This window comes from Stegostoma tigrinum, chromosome 14, assembly GCF_030684315.1.
Source record: "Stegostoma tigrinum isolate sSteTig4 chromosome 14, sSteTig4.hap1, whole genome shotgun sequence".
In the NCBI taxonomy this organism is placed as follows: Eukaryota; Metazoa; Chordata; class Chondrichthyes; order Orectolobiformes; family Stegostomatidae; genus Stegostoma; species Stegostoma tigrinum.
This window is the reverse complement of record NC_081367.1, coordinates 9050332-9072758: the sequence shown is the minus strand read 5'-3', so window position 1 is coordinate 9072758 and position 22427 is coordinate 9050332. Positions and strand designations below refer to the sequence as shown.

At 43.1% G+C, this 22427-nt stretch overlaps 1 long non-coding RNA gene across 1 annotated transcript in view; it reads left to right on the top strand.

Annotated features, from left to right (window-relative positions):
* The window catches only part of LOC132210501 (uncharacterized), a 35069-nt gene extending 13011 nt beyond the window's left edge, over positions 1 to 22058 (top strand). The window contains exon 3 of the long non-coding RNA XR_009446633.1: positions 21302 to 22058. This is a non-coding gene — a long non-coding RNA (uncharacterized LOC132210501). The remainder of the gene's footprint in view (positions 1 to 21301) is intronic.
* Positions 22059 to 22427: the final 369 nt, after the last annotated feature.

The following is a 22427-nucleotide window of genomic DNA, read 5'->3' as shown; positions in this document are numbered from 1 at the left end:
CTAGGGACTCTGTGACTCTGTCTGTTGTCCAACAGCCTGGTGATTGCTTGTCATTCAGGCTCGCCTTTGAGTGCGAGTTTAAAGGAACCAGCTAGCATTTGTGGACCGCCTTTCATGTTCTCGGCATCTCTTGCAGCCTAAGACCTTTTGAAATGCAGTCGCTGTTTGGGAAAACCTGACAGCCAATTTGTCTGCAGCAAGCTCTCTCAAAGCCACAAAGAAATAAACGAACGGATCATCTGCTATTGAGGGACAAAGATTGGGAATCTTCTCACTTTGCCCGTTTATTGATGCAGTGGATGCTTTATGTGACTGTGAGGGACAACAGGTGGAATTTTAAGGCTTCTCTCATGGCACATTTGGGGGAAAGATGGGGTCATTTAATGGTGACACTCCTGGACTCCTACCCACTTCCAGCCTCCGCAGAAATCAATCAAATGGAGGGAAGCCTGTGGTTCGATTTCTGGCTCAGGTCCGTTTTATCAAAGGTGCTTGGTATCTACATGAGAGATCTAACAGTGGAAATGGGGAGGGGAGGTCTCTGAAATCCACCCCCGTTGCCCTCGTTGCTGACACTTTTCTCCTCTCCAAACCCCCCATCCCCAACCTGACCCACCTGAGTCTGGATATCAGTCGCGGGGGAGGTAATGCAGATGTGTCGCTGGTTCTCCAGCCAGCAGTCAAGACCCCGCTGTAACAACCCTCCATAAATCCAGCCTGGGGTTTCTTGCAGCATCCTCCCAGCACTAGTGGAGTGTTGATGTAAATATGGCTCATGTGCCATGACTGAATCAAAGCTAACATTTCGGATACAGGTGACTTTGAGCCTCCCTGAATCCAGAGAAGCAGTAATGTAGCAGAGGGAAGACATCGTGTTGAAGGATTCGTTTATTTTCCTGGTTGATGAAAACTCTAGGCTGCAGTGAAGGGCCTGCTTGCAAGGGGTTAATACCCTTTGAGGTTTGCTCCCTTTGAAAGCCAGAGATCTGGTTTCGTGCATAGGGGCGTGGTGGTTGTGGGGGGGTGGTGGTGGTGGTGGGGTGCTGCTGTGCAGATGTCGTCTTTGGGTTTTTCTTGTTGAGAGATCAGGAGGATAATGGCACAAAAGCAGCTAATGGAGAAATAATGTTTCATTTTGAAGTCTTGTTGAAGATCATCACTGATGTGACCTCCTTTTGTCTGAGATGTGGGACTCTGCTTTTTTTTGGGCCGTCTCTCTGGAGACTTTTGTCTTGTGGAACAAAAACCAGCAGGTAGAGAAAGACCACTGAATGGCTGTTCCACCCCCACCCCCAACAGGTCATAGAAAAACCCCTCTGAGGTTTAAAGTATTGTGCCTCTTGAATTTGTAAAAGTCATTTTCGCTTTTATCTTTGGATATAATTCAGTGCTGGCCCTAGGCTCTGTTAATTGTAAATGTCTCAAACTTTTTATGCAGTGTCTTTAATGGCATGGAAAGTGTAGCATAATTCTAGATTGTCACCTTCCAATCTGGGATTGTTTACAAAGAAAATTCTGCTGCTTTAAAGTGGGGCCACAGTTACATCTATTGCCCATCTCTACTTGTCCGTTGGAGGGCCACTGTCATCAGATGATGGGTTTTAGAATGGGAGATTTTCAGGTGTTTGATGCACTTTGACAGGACAACACAGTGGGGGGCTCAGCGCCAAAGTTGATCCCATGAGTGGGGAAGGTTAGTGAGGCCAGTTTTGGAAGACTGCATGCAGTTCTGGTCGTCCTGCTTTGGGAAAGATATTGTTAAATTGGAAAGGATGCAGAAAAGATTAACAAGGATGTTACTGGAGCTGGAGCATTTAAGTTATAAGAAGAGGCTAGATTGGCTTGGACATTTTTCCCTAGAACCTAGGAGGTTGAGGGGTGGCCTTACAGAGATTTATAAAATCATGAGGGGCATAGATAGCAAACATCTTTTCCCTAGGGTGGGGGAGTTCAAAACTAGAAGGCATATGTTTAAGGTGAGAGAGGAAAGATTTAAAAGGGACATCAGGGCAACTTTTTCACACTGAGAGTGGTTCGTTTGTGGAACTGGTAGAGGCAGGTACAGTCACAACATTTGAAAGACACTTGGACAGGTATATGGATAGGAAAGATTTAGAGGAATGTGGGCCAAATGCAGGCAAGTAGAACTAGTTTCGTTTGGGAAGTATGATCAGCATGGACTAGTCGGACCAAAGGGTCTGTGCCTGTGCTTTATCACCCTATGACCTGTCTGCTCAAGTCTGAACTCTGGGATAAAGGTCACTTGGGAGATACTGTCTAAGCTGGGAGGGGAGGATGAAACATGGGTGGGCACAGTTCCATCTCTGAAACTGGAGTAAATTGAGGAGGTGAGTATCACGGGAGAAACCCATTTGCATGAAAAAAGGGAAATGTCTGAGTCTTGCCTTTGACCCACTTGTGTTGATATAATACTGCCTAGTACTGTTGATGAGGCCCAATGATGATGGTGCAGTTGATGTCACCGTTGGCTTGATTTCTAACATCTTTGGGTGAAGGTTGCTTTCTGGTTCGCAAATGGACTTCCTGTGTTGGTGTAGTTAAACTGTCTCTTGGTAAGGTCAGTGTGATCCTGTCCTGCCAACTGAGCTTCCCAAAATTGAAGTGAATTATGGTCTTCCTGCAGTGTAGGGTGCCAAGGAACTGAAACACACCTGGCACTCTCCACTGGGTTTCTTTGTTCTGGTTTCAGGCGCACCTGCTTCTACAGTTTACAGTTAAACTCCGACCTAATCTGTTCATGGTCATGACCAAGGTCATGAGCCACTGCAGTCACCAAGCGAGGTATCAGACTATTATTCCGGGTCTGGAACTGCAGAGTGCTGTGGTGTGGATGGCAAGGGCAACAACTGGTTAGGCTGCTTCTCAGGTAATCTGAGAGCACGCAACTCCCCAATGGCCAAAAGGAATTGCTATTGGGGTGAGGTGCTGAATTACACCAAAAGCTGGATTAAAAATATCCAAGTACCTCTTACGTAAGGGTCTCCAGAGTTAGTTCAGTGGGCAACGCTGATTCTTCGTAGTCAGCCTGTGCTTCCTGCAGGGCTAAAGCATCAGTCTTAGCTACACATGCCAGTGTTGTGCTGAGGCAGAACCCACAGAATTGGAAGGGACTCATCATTTAGAGGAGATGTTAAACTGAGGTCCAGTTTCCCCTCCCAGCTAGATTCCATGACAATAAGGAATGGCATTCAGACCAATATTTAGCGTTCACCTCATTTGGCTGTTTGTAGTGACCGATTGCTTCGCACTTGACTATGTGGGTGAGTTTACTATTGAAGCACATATGATTGGGGGTAGTGGAATGAAGTGGATGGAAAGTTGCTTAGCAGACAGGAAACAAAGAGTAGAGAGAAATGGGTATTTTTCTAAATGGCAGGCAGTGACTAGTGGGGTGCATTTGGTACAAGGTCCCCAGCTATTCATAATATATGTGAATGACTTAGATGACGGAACTAAATGTAATGCCTCAAAATTTGCAGATGACACAAAGCTGAATGGGAGGTCGAGCCATGAGGATGCTGCAGAGATGTTACGAGTAGGCAAATGTATGGCAGACGCAGTACCATGTAGATAAATTTGGGGTTATCCACTTTGGTAGCAAAAATCGGAAGGCAGGTTATTATTTGAATAGCTGTAAATTGAGAGAGGGCAATGTTCACCCAGACCTGGGTGTCATCATGCACCGGTCACTGAAACTAAGCATGCAGGCACAGCAGATAGTGAAGAAGGCAGACTGTATATTAGCCTTCATAATGAGCGGATTCGAGAACAAGGAACAAGGGTATCTTGCTGCCGTTATACAGGGCATTGTGAAGCCTCACCTGGAGCATTGTGTAGTTTTGTTCTCCTTATCTGAGGAAGGATGTGCTCACTGTAAAGGAAGTGTAGCCAAGTTTACCGAATTGATTCCTGGCGAAGCAGGACTGATGTAAAAGGAGGTTTTCAATTGGTTAGGTTTGTATTCACTGGAGTTTCGATGATTGAGGCGAAATCTCTAGAAACCTATAAAATTCTAACAGGACTAAAGTCAGATGCAGGAAGGATTTTCCTAGTGGTGGAGGTGTCCGGAACCAGGGATCACGGCTTAAGGACAAGGGGTAAACATTCTAGGACTGAGGCGAAGAGAAATTTCTTCACCCAGAGTGGTGAGCCTTTAGAATTCGCTACTACAGAAAATTGTTGAGGCCGAAACATTACGTATTTTCAAGAAGGAGGTAGATAGAGCTCTTGTGGCTAAAGGGATGAAAAGATATGTGGAGAAGGCAGAAGTAAGGTATTGAGTCAAATGATCACCCATGATCATATTGAATGGCATAGCAGGATTGAGGGGCCAAATGGCCAACTTCTGCTCCTACCTTCAATGTCTCTCTGGTGCTTGTGTGCTCGATTGCTTAGGCCTGGGTGTGGATTCAGAAGAACATAAACAAACTTTATGAAGAGATGAAAGCCCAAGCTAGAAACATGGGGTACATGTTTTAATAGGGCTGCGAATAACATGTTACACACATTGAAACTTGTCTGATCTCCATTCAAAGGAAATGAAAATTATACCAGACATCATATGGGGTCTTGCTGTTTGTACAGAGATTGCCATGTTTGCTGACATGACAGCAGCTACACTTCATTGTTTCACTTCGAGAAGGAGTTGCATAAAGTAGTTGAGACTGAGGGATCAATGGATGTGGGGGGAAAACAGGAACGCTATTAAGTTGGGTGATCAGCCATGATTATAATGAATGGTGAAGCAGGCTGGAAGGGCCAGTTGGCCTACTGCTGCTCGTAATTTCTATGTTCACAAATAATTCAACGTCTCTGTTATTGGGGGACGGGACATGCATGTGCACATCGCGGCACACTTCCAGTGAGGACCGAATGAGTGACTTCATCTCAACTTATTTATACTCAAGATCAGTGAACATAGGAAAAATATGAATTAGTTAGAGGAAACGCTTAAGAAACTGATAGACTGGGAGTTGCTGAGTGAGGAGCATTGTTGAATATTACAAATTGGTGATGCAAGTAGTTAGATGGATGGAAAAAAAAACATTTTTAAGCCATTTGGACACTCTGAAATCAATGCTGTGATGTGATCACGTGAATCTAATATCTCCCAATCAATAGACTATTGATTTTTGCTGTAAAAAGAATTAATTTATTTAACCATTCTCTCCCTCTTCCCAATTTTTAGAACCATTTGGTCTCCAAGACTTTGAATATTCTGGTTTTTTGGCCAACAGAACTGTCCCTAGAGTAAAATGAATTGGAGCCACTTTGGGGGCCCCTGCACTGGGACCTTAGGAATGGAGGGAAAAGCTGGAGAGCCAAGTTGGAATGTGTGCATACAATGTGATTTGCCCTGGGGAGGTGGGGTATGGTGCTGTATACAGTGCAACCTAAGGGAGTATGGGTTGCACAAAGAGATTTTCCCCAGGCTCTGCACCCTACCTAAGGATGGCTGCATTGGCTAGTGACTCTTTTGACCCTTTTTCTGTTTTTTTTTTTTCTCCTTCATGTGCAGATGTGGTACTAACTCCCTTCTGGTGCCTTGGCGAAATGATTCTTTTTTTGACCATTGGAGATGAGGCCAGCATTTATTGCCCATCCCTAATTGTCTAGAGGGCAGTTGAAAGTTAAAATGGGTACTAACTATTACTTACCCCTGAACTCCCCTGCATAATTCTTCAAGTGTCAATCTAGGCACTGCAGTTGAGGCTTTCTGGCCCTTACCTGTGGGTTATAGAAATTTGAGGCCATCATTTCTGTGCTAGATCTTTCTTAGACCAAGCTACTTAGTCCTATTAAGATAATAAAGTGTGTAGCTGGATGAACACAGCAGGCCAAGCAGCATCTCAGGAGCACAAAAGCTGACATTTTGGGCCTAGACCCTTCATCAGAGAGGAAGTCCTCTTAGTCCTTACTTAGTCCTATTGTTCTCTTGTAAGCCTTGCAGTTTTCTCCCCTTCAAACATTCATACAAATCCATCACAAATTACAGTTTAATTTAGGCCAATTGTGCTTTCTGGATAGTGTGTTCTAGATCATAAGGTACTGAGTTAAAACAAAGTTCTCAACTCACCCCTGGCTATTTGTCACCCTTGGTCAGTGATCATCCTGCAATTGGAAATAGGTTCACCTAATTCACGCTGCCAAAACCTTCCTTTTGAACACTTCTGTCAAATCCTGTCTTAAACTTTGTTTTCTTTGAGAAGACAGTTCCTGCTGCCTGTCGGTCAGTGAAGTTGTCCTGCACTTCGTATCGCTTTTTATGAATTTTTCTTGCATCCTTTTCAGAGGCTCTGACATGCTTCCTAAAGAGTGGTGTCCAGAATTGGAATCTCGGGCATAGCAATGATGTCCCCTTGAATCGAACTATTTATCCAGCTTCGTGCTCATTTACATGTGGGAGGTGAACACACAGTAAACAGGCATCTAGAATTAGAATTAGCTTTATTGTCATATGAGTACAGTGAAAAGTTTATAAGTTGACACTTATGGTGCCATTTAGGTACAAAGGTACCTATGTACAGATTCTTCAGTACAAATTCCTAGGGGGAAAAATTGGAAAAGTACATAAATAAATAGTCTAGCATTACAAATCACAGGAATAAATAAGAAAAATAAAAAAGAAACCCAAAAAGTTCAGAATAACAGTCTTTTCAAAACAGTTCACACCAGCACTTAACTTCTAGTCTGAGCCGGGCCTTGACTCAAGATCCTGCTGGGCTTCACTTCGAGGCCAGGACTGCCTGGAATCATTTCAAGGCCAGATGTCCACACTGAGGCCAGGCCAGGCTGCCAAGAGACCGCTACACCGAGCCGTCGAGAGGCTGCCATGCAGGGCCAAGAGTCCGCCACGCTGGGCGTAGCATCTACATGCATAACTTCCCTCACTAAATCCAACCACTCATTGAGCTTTGTACTCTAAGGAGGTTCACAGACAGCCTACAAGGTGTCCACTCAATTATTTCTGAAGCTTTGACTTTGATATCTAATGTTTTGTCTTTTGCTTCTACGTTATGAAAGAAATGACTGAACGCATCCAACGTCGCTGCTTTAAAACCCCACTTCTTGCACTAAGTTCTTAGAACATAGAACAGAGAACAGTACAGCACAGAACAGGCCCTTCAGCCCACAATGTTGTGCCGACCATTGATCCTCATGTATGCACCCTCAAATTTCTGTGACCATATACATGTCCAGCAGTCTCTTAAATGACCCCAATGACCTTGCTTCCACAACTGCTGCTGGCAACGCATTCCATGCTCTCTCAACTCTCTGCGTAAAGAACCTGCCTCTGACATCCCCTCTATACTTTCCACCAACCAGCTTAAAACTATGACCCCTCGTGCTAGCCATTTCTGCCCTGGGAAATAGTCTCTGGCTATCAACTGTACCTATGCCTCTCATTATCTTGTATACCTCAATTAGGTCCCCTCTCCTCCTCCTTTTCTCCAATGAAAAGAGACCGAGCTCAGTCAACCTCTCTTCATAAGATAAGCCCTCCAGTCCAGGCAGCATCCTGGTAAACCTCCTCTGAACCCTCTCCAAAGCATCCACATCTTTCCTATAATAGGGCGCCCAGAACTGGACGCAGTATTCGAAGTGCGGTCTAACCAAAGTTTTATAGAGCTGCAACAAGATCTCACGACTCTTAAACTCAATCCCCCTGTTAATGAAAGCCAAAACACCATATGCTTTCTTAACAACCCTGTCCACTTGGGTGGCCATTTTAAGGGATCTATGTATCTGCACACCAAGATCCCTCTGTTCCTCCACGCTGCCAAGAATCCCATCCTTAATCCTGTACTCAGCTTTCAAATTCGACCTTCCAAAATGCATCACCTCGCATTTATCCAGGTTGAACTCCATCTGCCACCTCTCAGCCCATCTCTGCATCCTGTCAATGTCCCGCTGCAGCCTACAACAGCCCTCTACACTGTCAACGACACCTCCGACCTTTGTGTCGTCTGCAAACTTGCTGACCCATCCTTCAATCCCCTCATCCAAGTCATTAATAAAAATTACAAACAGTAGAGGCCCAAGGACAGAGCCCTGTGGAACCCCACTCACCACAGACTTCCAGGCAGAATATTTTCCTTCTACTACCACTCGCTGTCTTCTGTTGGCCAGCCAATTCTTTATCCAAGCAGCTAAGTTCCCCTGTATCCCATTCCTCCTGACCTTCTGAATGAGCCTACCATGGGGAACCTTATCAAATGCCTTACTGAAGTCCATATACACCACATCCACAGCTCGACCCTCATCAACTTTTCTAGTCACATCCTCAAAAAACTCGATAAGGTTTGTAAGGCATGACCTACCCCTCACAAAGCCGTGTTGACTGTATTTGATCAAGCCATGCTCTTCCAGATGGTCATAAATCTTATCTTATCCCTCAGAATCCTTTCTAACACCTTGCAGACGACAGACGTGAGACTTACTGGTCTATAATTGCCGGGGATTTCCCTATTTCCTTTCTTTTCTTGATTCCTCCTTCCTAGTTTTTCAGTCTATTTTGTCTCTGATTCCAATGTTAGGAAAAGCCTTGGGATATTTTCTCACATGGAAGATGCTGTACAAATGTGCAAGGGTCAACAACTAGGAGGCCTCTGACCATGTCATAGTGAAGACAAGGTCAGGCAGCATGAGAATTTGCATCAGCCATTCTCCTCATGAGGAAGGCCAGCCTTCCAGTTCTCTGGACAGTGGAGGCGATGGTGTAACATATGGCCTGTGTATTCAGTAATGTCAGTGGGAATAGCAGGAGAACAAAGCAGAAGCTGAGTCTTTCACATTTATACATTGTACGCCCATTGAGTACCATATACCGGAACACTCATTGTGACCTGTCACGACTGGTCTCCAGTCATCAGTAGTGGGGCAACAGGGTTTTCACCATCAAACCCAAACCCAATAACGTGAGGAATTTGAGATAACAAGGTGTAGAGCTGGATGAACACAGAGGCCAAGCAGCATCAGAGGAGCAGGAAAGCTGATGTTTCGGGCGTAGACTCTTTTTCAGAAATGTCAAATGCCGATGGTGTAAGGAATATCTTTGGTCTCCGTGACCTCGCAACCTATTGCTATCATTCTTTAATTTCATGTATATTTTGGTGTTGGCTAATTCCTTTTTATACTTTGTACATTTTGTTGCTGGCCTGTGGTTTTGTCACTGCATTATCAGTCTCAGTAGATTACTTGATTAAAGGCTTGGGATTAATGACCAAGGAAATGTGTGGGGCCAGAATCAATGAGAGTGACTCAGCGAACAAGGTAGCAAATACCTATCATATTTAAGAGGGTGTTAAACATGCTTTTAATGAAGAAACAAATTGAGGGATACAACTAATAAATTGGATATTCTGATTTTGCATACTGTGGATTGGTCGGGTGGATTGACGCTCTTTAACAGATCAGTATCACAGAACATAGGACATAACAGCGCAGTACAGGCCCTTTGGCCCTCGATGTTGCGCCGACCTGTGAAACCAATCTGAAGCCCATCTAATTTACACTGTTCCATTATCATCCATATGTTTATCCAATGACCATTTAAATGCCCTTAAAGTTGGCAGTCTACTACTGTTTGCAGGCATGGCAGTCCACACCCTTACTACTGAGTAAAAAACCTACCTCTGACATCTATCCTATATCTATCACCCTCAATTTAGAGCTAAGACCCCTCGTGCTAGCCGTCACCATCTGAGGGAAAAATGCTCTCACTGTCCACCCTGTCTAATCCTCATCTTGTATGTCTCTATTAAGTCACCTCTTAACCTTCTTCTCTCTAATGAAAACAGCCTCAAGTCCCTCAGCCTTTCCTCATAAGACCTTCCCTCCATACCAGGCAACATCCTGGTAAATCTCCTCTGCACCCTTTCCAATGCTTCCACATCCTTCCTATAGTGCGGCAACTAGAACTGTACGCAATACTCCAAGTGTGGCCGCATCAGAGTTTTGTACAGCTGAAAAATTCCTACAGTGTGGATATAGGCCTCTTGGTCCAACAAGTCCACACCAACACTCAGAGAATCCCACCCAGACCCCACCTGTTGGATTAGGCAGCAAAAGACTTTCAGAGATTTCCAAGGGCTTATTGAAAATCTACAGTTTAGCACAAACACCAATTTCCGCCTTTCCCCTTTTGGACTCTTTCCTGGTCCAGAAGCCAAAACCCTTGCTGCATGGGGAAGGATGTAATTATTTTTCCTGAATAGACTAAACTAAGAAATGCAAAAATACTTCCCAAGAGGTTGTTGTAACTTGACCAAATACCCTGAACATCAAAAAGGGGAAAACCAGAAGAAACTTTTATCAGGATATCATAAGAGGAAGAAAAAATGCACCCCAGCATCCTGAACAAACGTACCAGTGATTACTGTATGCTTGTTTCCAAGGTCAAGCAGTCCAGAATTATGCCCCCACCACCCCGCCTCAGCCCCTGCAGGTTCATGAAGCAGTCCTCTGAACTACTCCCTCAGACCTACCAATCTTTACACATCACATGCCCAAAGATCAGGAACTGAATTGCAATCAAAAGAACACCTAAAGATGTTTCAAATGACTAAAAAGGTTGGTGCAACCCATGTATATTTGGTCCACGGACTCCACAGCAGCACTTAACAAATAATTGGCCGGGAGTCTATGATCTGCTTTAGCTTACAGTTGGACGGGATTGCTGCTTGCAACACTCTCTGCCGCAGGTCCCTGATGTGAAAAAAAATCCTAGCTCTTTTTTTAAGGAAAAATCAATTAGCTAAATTTCAAAAATAAACAAAAACTGCCTACCTGGGCACTATAACAACGAAAGATCAGAATCTAGCTTTTGTTACTTTTTCCACATCTGGGTTGTTTTCACATACAACCAAATACCTTTGTTCCCATCACCCCACTATCCATGGTACTCTTCCCCTATTATCTACCACTAAATAACCCATGCTTTTCCAAGTAATCAAATTACATGCAGTTCCTGTAAAAGCCAGGCAATGGAGAGGGGGAGGGGGCTGAATCAAACTCGAGTTAGAAGGGGAGATAAAGTACTCCACCCCGTCTGGTGCCCATCTTTCTAAATTCCAGCTCTTAACTACAAAGTCCAGTTAATATTACCTGCTCTCAATCAACTTGGAGATGTTCTGTTTGCTTCTTAAAGAGACTAGCACTTCTAACACTGATGTAGTCAATCATTTTGGATGTTATTTTTCTTACTGAAATGCTATTCTGGTTGAAATAAGCTACAACTTGTATTCTTATATTACCTTTATCATAACAAAAGGTGCAAAGGGACAACCTCAAAGCAAGCCAGAAATCAAATGTGGATTTTTTTGATTAGTCTAGTTTTGTGTCATATTTTCTCACCTTTGTTGACCAGGCCAGTGTGGGAGCTGCATATTGTTGTTTATTTATATTTGGTTTGGACAATGATTTCTTTCTGAAACAAACATGATGGTGCAGCTTTATCAAAATTAAGAATACTTTATGTAAGTTGATTTCTCTTGAAGTGGTTTTGAGTTCATTGAAACTCAAAATTCAAAACTCCGCTACCCATGTCTTAATATACTACAAATCCCATATACCCATTACCCACATTAGTCCCTGTCAAGCAACACCTCTTTATCTTACCCATACAAGTTCTTAATTTTTTGTTTTCACATCCCTTTCGGGCCATATCCTTCCCATCTCTGTCTCTAATCTAGCCCCATAACTCTGAGGTCTACATTCCTTTTATTCTGGACTCTTGATCATTCTCAGCTTTAATCACTCCATCGCTGGTGTTCCTGTCTTCAGCTGCCAAAGCTCCAAGCTTTGGAGAACCCTTCTTACACCTCTTCATCATTCTACCTTGCATTCCTCCTTTCAAGACCATCTTTGAAACTCACCTCTTTGGCCAAGCATTTGGTCATCTTCTGTAATATCTCCTTACGTGGAATAGTGCTATGTTTAGTTTTATAATGATCTTGGGAAGCACCTTTGATTCTGTTTCACAAACAGAAATTGCTGGCGAAACCCAGCCAATCTGGCAGCATCTGTGGGGAGAAAGTAGAGGTAACATTTCGAGTCTGGTAACACTTCATCAGAACACCATTCCTTAGCAATTTATCTTTTTGCTTCAGATGTCCAGCACCTGCAGTTTTTCATTTTATCTTGTTTGTGTTTTCTATATAAAAGGAACTAAATATGAATACAGCTGGCTTTTGAAGTGGAGTGACCAGCAATCCTGCAAATCTCTCCCTGGTCTTTTGTGATTTAGCTGAGTTCACCCAGGTTCATTGGACTTATCATTGGCTTGTAGAGTTATAGAGTTGTACAGCATGGAAACAGACCCTTTGGTCCAACTCATCCATGCTGACCAGGTATCCTAAATTAATCTAGCCCCATTTGCTAGCATCTCGTCTATATCCCTCTAAATCTTTCCTATTGGTATACCCATTTAGATGTCTTTTAAATGTGGTAATTGTACCAGGCTCCACCACCTCCTCAAGCAGCTCATTTCATACACACACCACCCACTGCATGAAAATGTTGCCCCCTGGGGTCCCTTTTAAATCTTTTCCCTGTCACCTTAAAACTGTGCACTGTAATTTTGGACTTCCCTACCCTGGGGAAAGGACCTTGGCTATTCACCCTATCCATGCCCTTCATGGTTTTATAAAACTCTATAAGGTCACTCCTGAGCCACCGACGCTCCAGGGAAAATAGCCCCAGTCTATTCAGCCTCTCCCTATAGCTCAAACCCTCCAATCCCAGCAACATCCTTGTAAATCTTTTCTGCACCCTTTGAAGTTTCACAATGTCTTTCCTACAGCCAGGAGACTAGAATTGAACGCTGTGTTCCAAAAGTAGACTAACCAAGGTACTGTACAGCAGCAACATGACCTCCCAACTTATTTACTCATTTGTAGGTTGGTAACTAGCAAGCCAGTCAGTTAACTTGTGGCATTTCTGAAGTGCTGACTCGGCAATGTGTCCATTAGTTGTGGCTCAGTGGATAGCACTGTTGCCTCTATAGCACAAAGCTTGGATTCACATCCTGCTCCAGGGCTTGAGGACAAACATCAAGGCTGATGCAGTACTGAGAGAGTTCTGCACTGTCAGAGGGCTCTTATTCAGGTGAGTCATTAAACTGAAGCCTCAGTTGTCTCTGCATGTGTATGTATAAAACATCCCATGACACTAAGTCAAAGGAGACCTCAAGTTTTGGTCTGGCCAAGATTTATCCCTTAATTGGCATCTCAAAACAGAAGATTTGTTCATAATCACAGTGCAAAGTGTAAGATGTATTTTTTTAGGTTCAGGCCTTCAGAGCTGCTTTAGGGTTGCCCATGGTGGACCAAATCACATTTTCATGTTGGTAATGCCATTGTTTGAGTGGGCTGGGGATGTTGTTACAGGGCATGGATGGAATACACACAGGAAAAGGTGCTGTATCACAATATATGTTTAATATTTTATAAATGCAGGTGTTAACGGTCTGTAAAGTTGCTGCCAATTGAATGTGGCAATTACGCTTTCATTAAAAAAGATCAAATTTTGAGGAACCAGCCTCAAATATGATCAACATGAATGAAAGAAGAAGAGTGGAGATCTGAGTCCTGATCATTGTTCCTCCATCAGCCAACACCACACAAAAGAAATTTACCACTCATTCTGTTTCTTCCCTGTTTCAGGCAGGTTGGTACATGAGAGGTTTGGGAAAGACAGCAGGCAGCAAACACACATCCAAAGCCCTGCATTGACCATAAAAATACATTGAGAATATGCCAAGGAGAGCTTATCTAAACTCAGATTTGCATGTACTTTTTATTTATAGACGGTCTATTGGCACAGAGACCACAGGGTCTTTTTATATTGGTATTGTTGGCAGCTAGCTATCTGAATCACTGATGTCTGCGAACACTTTCCAATGATCTGTGGTCAGATAATTATAGAACTATTCTTCTATGATTTCATTGTTAGCTGTCAATTCGAGGAGCACCCTAGATTGCAACTTGCTTTCATTTTAAAAGAGAATTTGTGTTTGAAAAGAGGGGATATGAAGCAAAATAGATTTTGAATTTGATGAGGCAGCACCAGCTCATCTGGCTGAGTGGCCTATTTTTCCTTCCACTAAATTCCGGAATTTTGCTTTCATTGGATGAATATTAAACAAGAACAACACAAATGCAGTTGATAAGTTTAGATTGAAGTTCAGTGGTATGATTAAAATATTTAAGTGGCAAGACATTTGAGAACAAATCTTTTGCCTTTATGTCACTGAGTCTTGTGTTGGGAGCATTGCTATGACTGAATGTCTGTAGTCCTCAATTGGCCGATTAGCTTCCATCATGGAAAGGCAGAGGTCATTGGAGCTTCTATGTGCTCTGTGTGACTATGTGAGGTTCACTTTTAATGGGAAAACTTGCTTTAGAAATTCTGGTCAGGTCTCAATGCTGCTTGCAGTTCATTAGCTTTTGATGAGACCCATCTGACATTCTGCCCCTGCACTCTTGAGATTTTACCACTAGATGGCCATAGGAGTCCACTTGGAAAGAAGAGAAAATGGATGGTTCTTCCTTCATTTTCTGTAGTCCACAAGAGATTGTAAGCATCCTTCCCTGTCAGAGGCAAATGGTGATAGCTTGAGGTGCATCACTGCACATCAAGCATTGTTGATCAGGAAATTCTCCCACACTTACATCTGCCAAGGGTATATTGGAAGGATTTGCATGTTGATTATTGACCTGTTTAGCCATGTCATCCGTGCTTCTTCCCTGACTGGAATGGTACCTGAATGCATAGTTGCTACAAACTGTGCTGTAAGATGTCAAAAATGGATACCAGACCATTTTAATTTCCTACATCTTGTTAATCAAATTTTGCAATGCGATATTTGGAAGAGAAGTGCTGCGTTTGAATGAGTTAGACACCAGTCCTTCGGCTTCTTCTTGGATATGGTTCTACACATCATGTTCAGCAAATTTCAATGATCTGCGAGTACAGAATAGAATAGAAATTGTCATGTTTACTTTTTTTAAATGAAAAATACAGTGAAAAGGTTTATACGTTACCCTAAAATGGCACCCACATCAATGACACAATAATTAAAAAAAAGTAAAATTTAGAACAAATTTGATCGCCGTTCAGTTAGTGGCTCCTAGGCTCGGGGAAGCTGACTCAGGAATGACCGTACACCCCAAAGACACAGCCAGGAAGGGACAGCAACGCTGGGCCTCTGGGTATTGGGCCAGAAGTCTCCTCTGAGGAAGACCGCCGGGCTGGGCTGAGACCACCACTCCTGGATGAGACTGCCTGCCAGACCACTGGAATACCTGGATACCAAAGATGAAGAAGACCTCCACATTGGGACAAGACCTCCAAGCCAGGTCAAGACAAGACTGCCACACCATGACAAGACTACCACACTGAGAGCTCGCACCCCCCCCCCCCGACTGAAAGGGGTAAGAAGTAAAATTGTCTCCTATTCAACACTACTTGGCAATTTCATATGAAGAATGTTGCTTTGAGTCAATCAGATTGAGAAGTTGAGGGTCAAGTAAGAGAGGTTAGGCATTAAATCTTCCCTGGAAGTTCTTGATGCTGAGACTGGGTGCTTGAAATGGAAATTATGGTGCTAACTTAGCATAATAAAAATCTCCATTGTAATGTATCATTTCAATTTTCAGTGAGTGGAGCTTTGTAATGCAAATTGTTTCCCATCTCCCTTGCAATTGTGATCTCTCATGCTGCTGTACCATTGGTTGTCCTGTGCTACTCTGCTCACATGACCATTAATATGAGTTTAAATTGTTGGATGTTGACAAATGAGACAGGGTATTGTTTCACAGCTAAGCTCACTTCTCTTCTGTCTGAAGACCAAAAGCCTAACTTTCTTCGGCTGCTGTAATAGGAACTGCAGATGTTGGAGAATCTGACTTAACAAGGTGTAGAGCTGGATGAACACAGCAGGCCAAGCAGCATCAGAGGAGCAGAAAGACTTGCTGATCTTCACCTGTGTAGCTGCATACTGAACCAAATCACTCCAGCTGCATATTGGTTACTAGGAACGCATATGAATTGCAACTTTAAGTTGTAAATTTGGGATGGATTTCTTCCCAACTCTGCATGTGATGTGATATTTGGCTCCGGTTTGGGAGATTGGTGTAGAGTTGCAGTTTATTCCTAGTGAGGTGAGTAGATGACATCTTTTTGGTTGAATAGGTGGCATAATGTCAGGATCAGAAGGGCAGAATGGCCCATTCCAGATCCTAATTTGTGTGCTCATAAGTATATTTGTACGACTAATTTCCATTGTATAATGGCAATGCATTGTGATTTGAAGCCCTGCCATTGGATAGATAACCAAAGCAGTATATCAAAGTTCGCACTGTAGTTTATCTCTACAATAGTTGTAAAATCATTTTATAACAATTCCACATCAGTCATTGTTAATTGATACTGAAACTGATTAAAGGATTTGATATCTATCGATTAAGAGAGCCTGCTTCCACTGGTGGGGGGAAACTAGAACAAGGTGGCGTAGCCTTAAAGTTAAAATTAAAGGTAGGTCATTCAACATTGATGTCAGGAAGCATTTCTTCTCCCAAAGGGTGCAGAACATTAGGAATGTTATCCCCTTTTGAAAACACAAAGTTGTTGAGGTTGGAGATGAGGCCGATCACTTGAAACTTGCAAAACCGAGGTCAATAATGTATTTTTGTTTGGCAGTGGTGATAACGATTGCAAATGCAAAGTGAAAAGGTGGAGTTAATACCAATAAGCTATGAACTAATTCAATGGTAGAATAAGCTAAAGAGGAGTTGAATGGCCTTCAGTACTACCGTTCCTGCGCAAATTGCAATTGTTTTATAGCCAGGCGATCATTTGGATTTATTACTTATGCAGAGATAAAGCAAACTGAAGATTGGATAAACCTTATTCAGAGGGGACAATATTTTTCTTCTTAGCCAGAGGAACAGGAACCAATACTATGACATTTAGAAATTTATACTCAAGACTTTTCTGCATTATCAAACAAAACAATTGAGAACTTTTTCGAAGATCACTTTTGTTTTTGTCGGTTAAGGATATGGTTTGAAACCATTGCACGGTGCAACATACAAGACCGCATGTGATTACCAACCATCTCCTTTCAAAAATATATACATTCACAATTGTTTTATTAGCAATGCCCCACCCACCACTCTGACTTTCTGTACTTTTTTTGCTGTCTTTAAGATAATGTCTCAAGATCAAGTCTGGTTTTGTGGCCATTGAGGTTTCAACAAAGAACAGTGGTAGCCCAATGAGATTTCAACTGTCATGTGCATCAAGAGGCCTTTGTCCTTTTTAAGCTGGTTGGAAGAGAATTTTGATTGAAGTGTCTCTAGGGTAAAATGGCTAATGATTTAAAGGCATATTGGAGCAAGTTCTTCAATCAGTGATGCAGCAAGCAGTGAGAGGGCAAATGCTATGATTAAAGGAGCGCGGATGTCTCACTGCAGTCACACATGGCCTTGGTAAGGCCATAATTGGAATATTGTTTGCAGATTTGCTCTCCTTACCTAAGGACATACTTGTCATAGAGGGAGTGCCGTTAAGTTTCACCAGACTGGCTAGATGGATTGGCCATGCTAAATTGCTCATAATTTCCAGGAATGTGCAGGCCAGGTGGGTTAGCCACAGGAAATGCAGGGTTGTAGAGATAGGCAGGGGGGTGGATCTGGGTGGAATGTTCTTCGGAGGGTCAGTGTGGACTCAATGGGCCAAATAGCCTGCTTCCACACTAGGATTGTCATATGATAAGAGATTAGATCAACTCGGCTTATGCTTACTGGAGTTTAGTAGAATGGTATCCCTGGCTGGGGCAGGTGTCTAAAACAGGGCCTCATGATCTTAGGATGTACAGTAGGCCATTTAAGACTGATGAATTTTTTTTCAGATAGCAGGTGAACTTGTGGAATTCTCTACTCCTAAAGCTGTGGAAGCTAAGTTACTGAATATATATATATTGAAGAAGTAAATGGATTTCTTGACTCTAAAGCCATCAGCAAGTATGCAGAGAGGAGTATGAAATTGAAGTAGAGGATCAGCTGTGATCACGTTGAGTGGTGGCAATAGGCTTGAAAGACTTTTTATTTGTCCTTTTCCTGTGTTTTCTAATTGAACACTCACTGAATCAGAAGGTGCAGGTTCATTACAGATGCTATCAAAGACCTACAGCTCTGAATCTGACATGCAGCAGAATATAGCATCTGGTGGATGTGACTCCATTTCCCTGTGTAGGATATTGGTGTCGTTGGTATTTCTAATTGCCCCATGAACTAAATGGAAAGGACATTTAAGATTTAGTCACACTGTGCTGCTTTTGGAATTGTATAGGCAAACAAGGTAAGGATGGTAGATTGTATTTTTATAACAATTGATAATGGTTCATAGTCACCATTTTATTAGTTGAATTTAAATTTCACTAACTTCCATGAAGGGATTTGAACCTATGACCCTCAGGATTCCGAGTCGAGTGACATTACCACATTGCTATATCCCCCATCTTCAGCTATGGTGCTGTTAATTAGCTGTTGACCTCTCGGACATGGATGCCAACACAGTCCTAAATGATGGAATAAATGTTGGCACCTGCTAGTTGTAAGCAGAAATGAGTTTAGACCGTCTCCATTGAGGAGTAGAGCCAAGTGTCCTAGGCCCATTCATCATGAGCTGCCTCATCAATGCCTTCCATCATGGAGTCCAAAGTGGGAATGTGCACTAGTGATTGGGCAGCATTGAGGAAAAACCACAGCTCCTCAGATACTGATACAGTCTGTCTTCATATGCAGCAAATTGCTGAACAGTAGGGGCAGATTGAAATTGTAACTTAACTGCCAGGCAATAGCTATTTCCACAAGGGTATTTAACCATCTCTCCTTGGCATTGAATGACATTACCGTTGCTGAATTCCCCACTATCAACATCCTGGGGGTATCATTGACGAGGAGCTGAAGAGGACCCACTATGTAAATACTGTGGCTACAATAGTGGGTCAGAAAAGGAGAAGTCTGCTGCACATAACTCACTTCCTGATTCCCCAAAGTGTGTCTCCCGCCTACAAGGCTCAATTTAGGAAAGAGATGCAATATTTTCCATTTGCCTGGATGGATGCAGCTCCCACACCCCTAAAGAGTCAATATGGGAGAAAACAGCCTGCATGATTGGCACCCCAACCGCTAGCTTCAACATTCACTCCCTTCACCACTGGCTCAAGATGGTAGCAATGTATACTGTCTACAAGATGTATTGCTGTAACTCACCTTCCAAACCAATGACCTCTTCCCTAGAAAGACAAGGGCAGCAGATGCATGGGATGGTGCCAGCTACACTTTCTGTTCCAAGCTGCCCACCATTCTGATTTGGAAATATAATACATTCTTTCAGTGTCACCAGGACTATATAGAACATAGAACATAGAACAGTACAGCACAGAACAGGCCCTTCAGCCCACAATGTTGTGCCGACCATTGATCCTCATGTATGCACCCTCAAATTTCTGTGACCATATACATGTCCAGCAGTCTCTTAAATGACCCCAATGACCTTGCTTCCACAACTGCTGCTGGCAACGCATTCCATGCTCTCTCAACTCTCTGCGTAAAGAACCTGCCTCTGACATCCCCTCTATACTTTCCACCAACCAGCTTAAAACTATGACCCCTCGTGCTAGCCATTTCTGCCCTGGGAAATAGTCTCTGGCTATCAACTCTACCTATGCCTCTCATTATCTTGTATACCTCAATTAGGTCCCCTCTCCTCCTCCTTTTCTCCAATGAAAAGAGACCGAGCTCAGTCAACCTCTCTTCATAAGATAAGCCCTCCAGTCCAGGCAGCATCCTGGTAAACCTCCTCTGAACCCTCTCCAGAGCATCCACATCTTTCCTATAATAGGGCGCCCAGAACTGGACACAGTATTCCAAGTGCGGTCTAACCAAAGCTTTATAGAGCTGCAACAAGATCTCACGACTCTTAAACTCAATCCCCCTGTTAATGAAAGCCAAAACACCATATACTTTCTTAACAACCCTGTCCACTTGGGTGGCCATTTTAAGGGATCTATGTATCTGCACACCAAGATCCCTCTGTTCCTCCACGCTGCCAAGAATCCTATCCTTAATCCTGTACTCAGCTTTCAAATTCGACCTTCCAAAATGCATCACCTCACATTTATCCAGGTTGAACTCCATCTGCCACCTCTCAGCCCATCTCTGCATCCTGTCAATGTCCCGCTGCAGCCTACAACAGCCCTCTACACTGTCAACGACACCTCCGACCTTTGTGTCGTCTGCAAACTTGCTGACCCATCCTTCAATCCCCTCATCCAAGTCATTAATAAAAATTACAAACAGTAGAGGCCCAAGGACAGAGCCCTGTGGAACCCCACTCACCACTGACTTCCAGGCAGAATATTTTACTTCTACTCGATAAGGTTTGTAAGGCATGACCTACCCCTCACAAAGCCGTGTTGACTGTATTTGATCAAGCCATGCTCTTCCAGATGGTCATAAATCTTATCCCTCAGAATCCTTTCTAACACCTTGCAGACGACAGATGTGAGACTTACCGGTCTATAATTGCCGGGGATTTCCCTATTTCCTTTCTTGAGGAGAGGAATTACATTTGCCTCTCTCCAGTCCTCAGGTACGACTCCAGTGGAGAGCGAGGATGCAAAGATCTTCGCAAGTGGCGAAGCAATTGCATTTCTCGCTTCCCAAAGCAGCCGAGGACAAATCTGGTCCGGGCCTGGCGACTTGTCAATCTTAATGTTTGACAAAATTTTCAGCACATCAGCTTCCTCTATCTCTATCCATTCCAGCATGCACACCTGCTCTTCAAAGGTTTCATTCACTACAAAAATCCTGGAACTTTCCTTCCAATGGGACATTGGGTGTCTCTACAACCAGGGACTACAGTGGCTCAAGAAGACAAGTCATCACCACCTCAAGGGCAGTTAGGGATTGGTGGCTTAGCCAGAGATCCCCACCTCCTGTGAACACTCAGTGGTAGATGCTTTGCAGCCGAAAAGCTATCCTTGGGAATCCCGTGCACAGAGACCATAACAATTGTCGTTACCTGTTCTGACCTGGTTTAGGAAACTTGTTAACATTGGAATGGCAGCAATGTTTACAATAATGCATCATGTGACCTCATAAAGAGGGACATGTGCTTTACTGGTGCAGTATGAGGTGTCTTTTTGAGGGTTTTATTTTGCTCCTGGCTGGGTTACAATATATTAAAATGTGAATTTTCTATTTCCTAGATATTAACACCGCTCACTCCCAATAGACACTGCAGTCTGCAGCAGGAGTCCTGTGCCTGGGTTTGTAGAGGGAAATGGCTTGCGACTGAAATCAAAAGCCCAGGAAGGGCCACCGCCACCACTGCTACAAGAGGCTACTGGTTGTAATCGTAAGATCGTATGGCCCTTCCCTTCCTCTGGGTTATCACCCCAGAGAAAATAGTTTGTTCTTTATCTGCTCTGTCAAATCTATCTCATCATCATCAGACACCTTGTTTCGTTCATCACTTATGCATCTAAACTCGAGGGAAAACAAACAAGTGTGGACTGCAAGACTTCTCAATTTTATTGTAACAATTTGGCCCAGGTATTGTTCTGACAGTCAAGCACGGGAGGCTTGAAGATAATTCTGACTGGAGCAGGGACAATTGTGTGCTAGCTACCTTAGTTGCCTTGTTCTCATCTGGTTGTGGGGCCAGGGGGGAATTTAAAAAAAAATCTACTGACTCGACTGGCAGGAAAGCTTTCATAGCAGAAATGAAAGCAGAAAGTACAGGAGAAACTCACCAAGTCTGGTAGCATCTATGCAGACAGAAAAATAGAGTTAATGTTTCAAGTCTACCTCGTAATAGAATCTGCACCCTCTCTGTAGCTGTTACACCATATTCTGCGTTCTGTTCTATTACCCTGATGTACTTGTGCAAGGTATGATTTGTCTGGTTTGCACACAACAGTACTTTTCACTGTATCTCAGGACATGTGACAATAATAAAATCAAATCAGCCCAATATAATGCTTTATAAGTTTCTCCACCGATGCTGCCAGACCTGCTGAGCATTTTCAACACTTCTTATTTTTAATTTCAGATTTCCAGCATCTGCAGTAAGTTGCCTTTGCAGTTGCCTTTAGTTTGAAAACCTGCAAACTTTCTTGTAGGGCGATTCAGTTACTTTAATTTTACCAACTCGGTTCACTAGCAAATTGCTGTAATCTATTTTTGCTTTTCTATTCACTCTCACATCGATCAGCGTTATTTAAAGTGGCCCTTTGTTCTTGTAAAATGTTTACTAACAAAATGGGAAAGCTGCAATTTGAAAAGAGTGCGTGCAAATAGCATTTTATAAACGAATAGTACAAAATGTTTCCT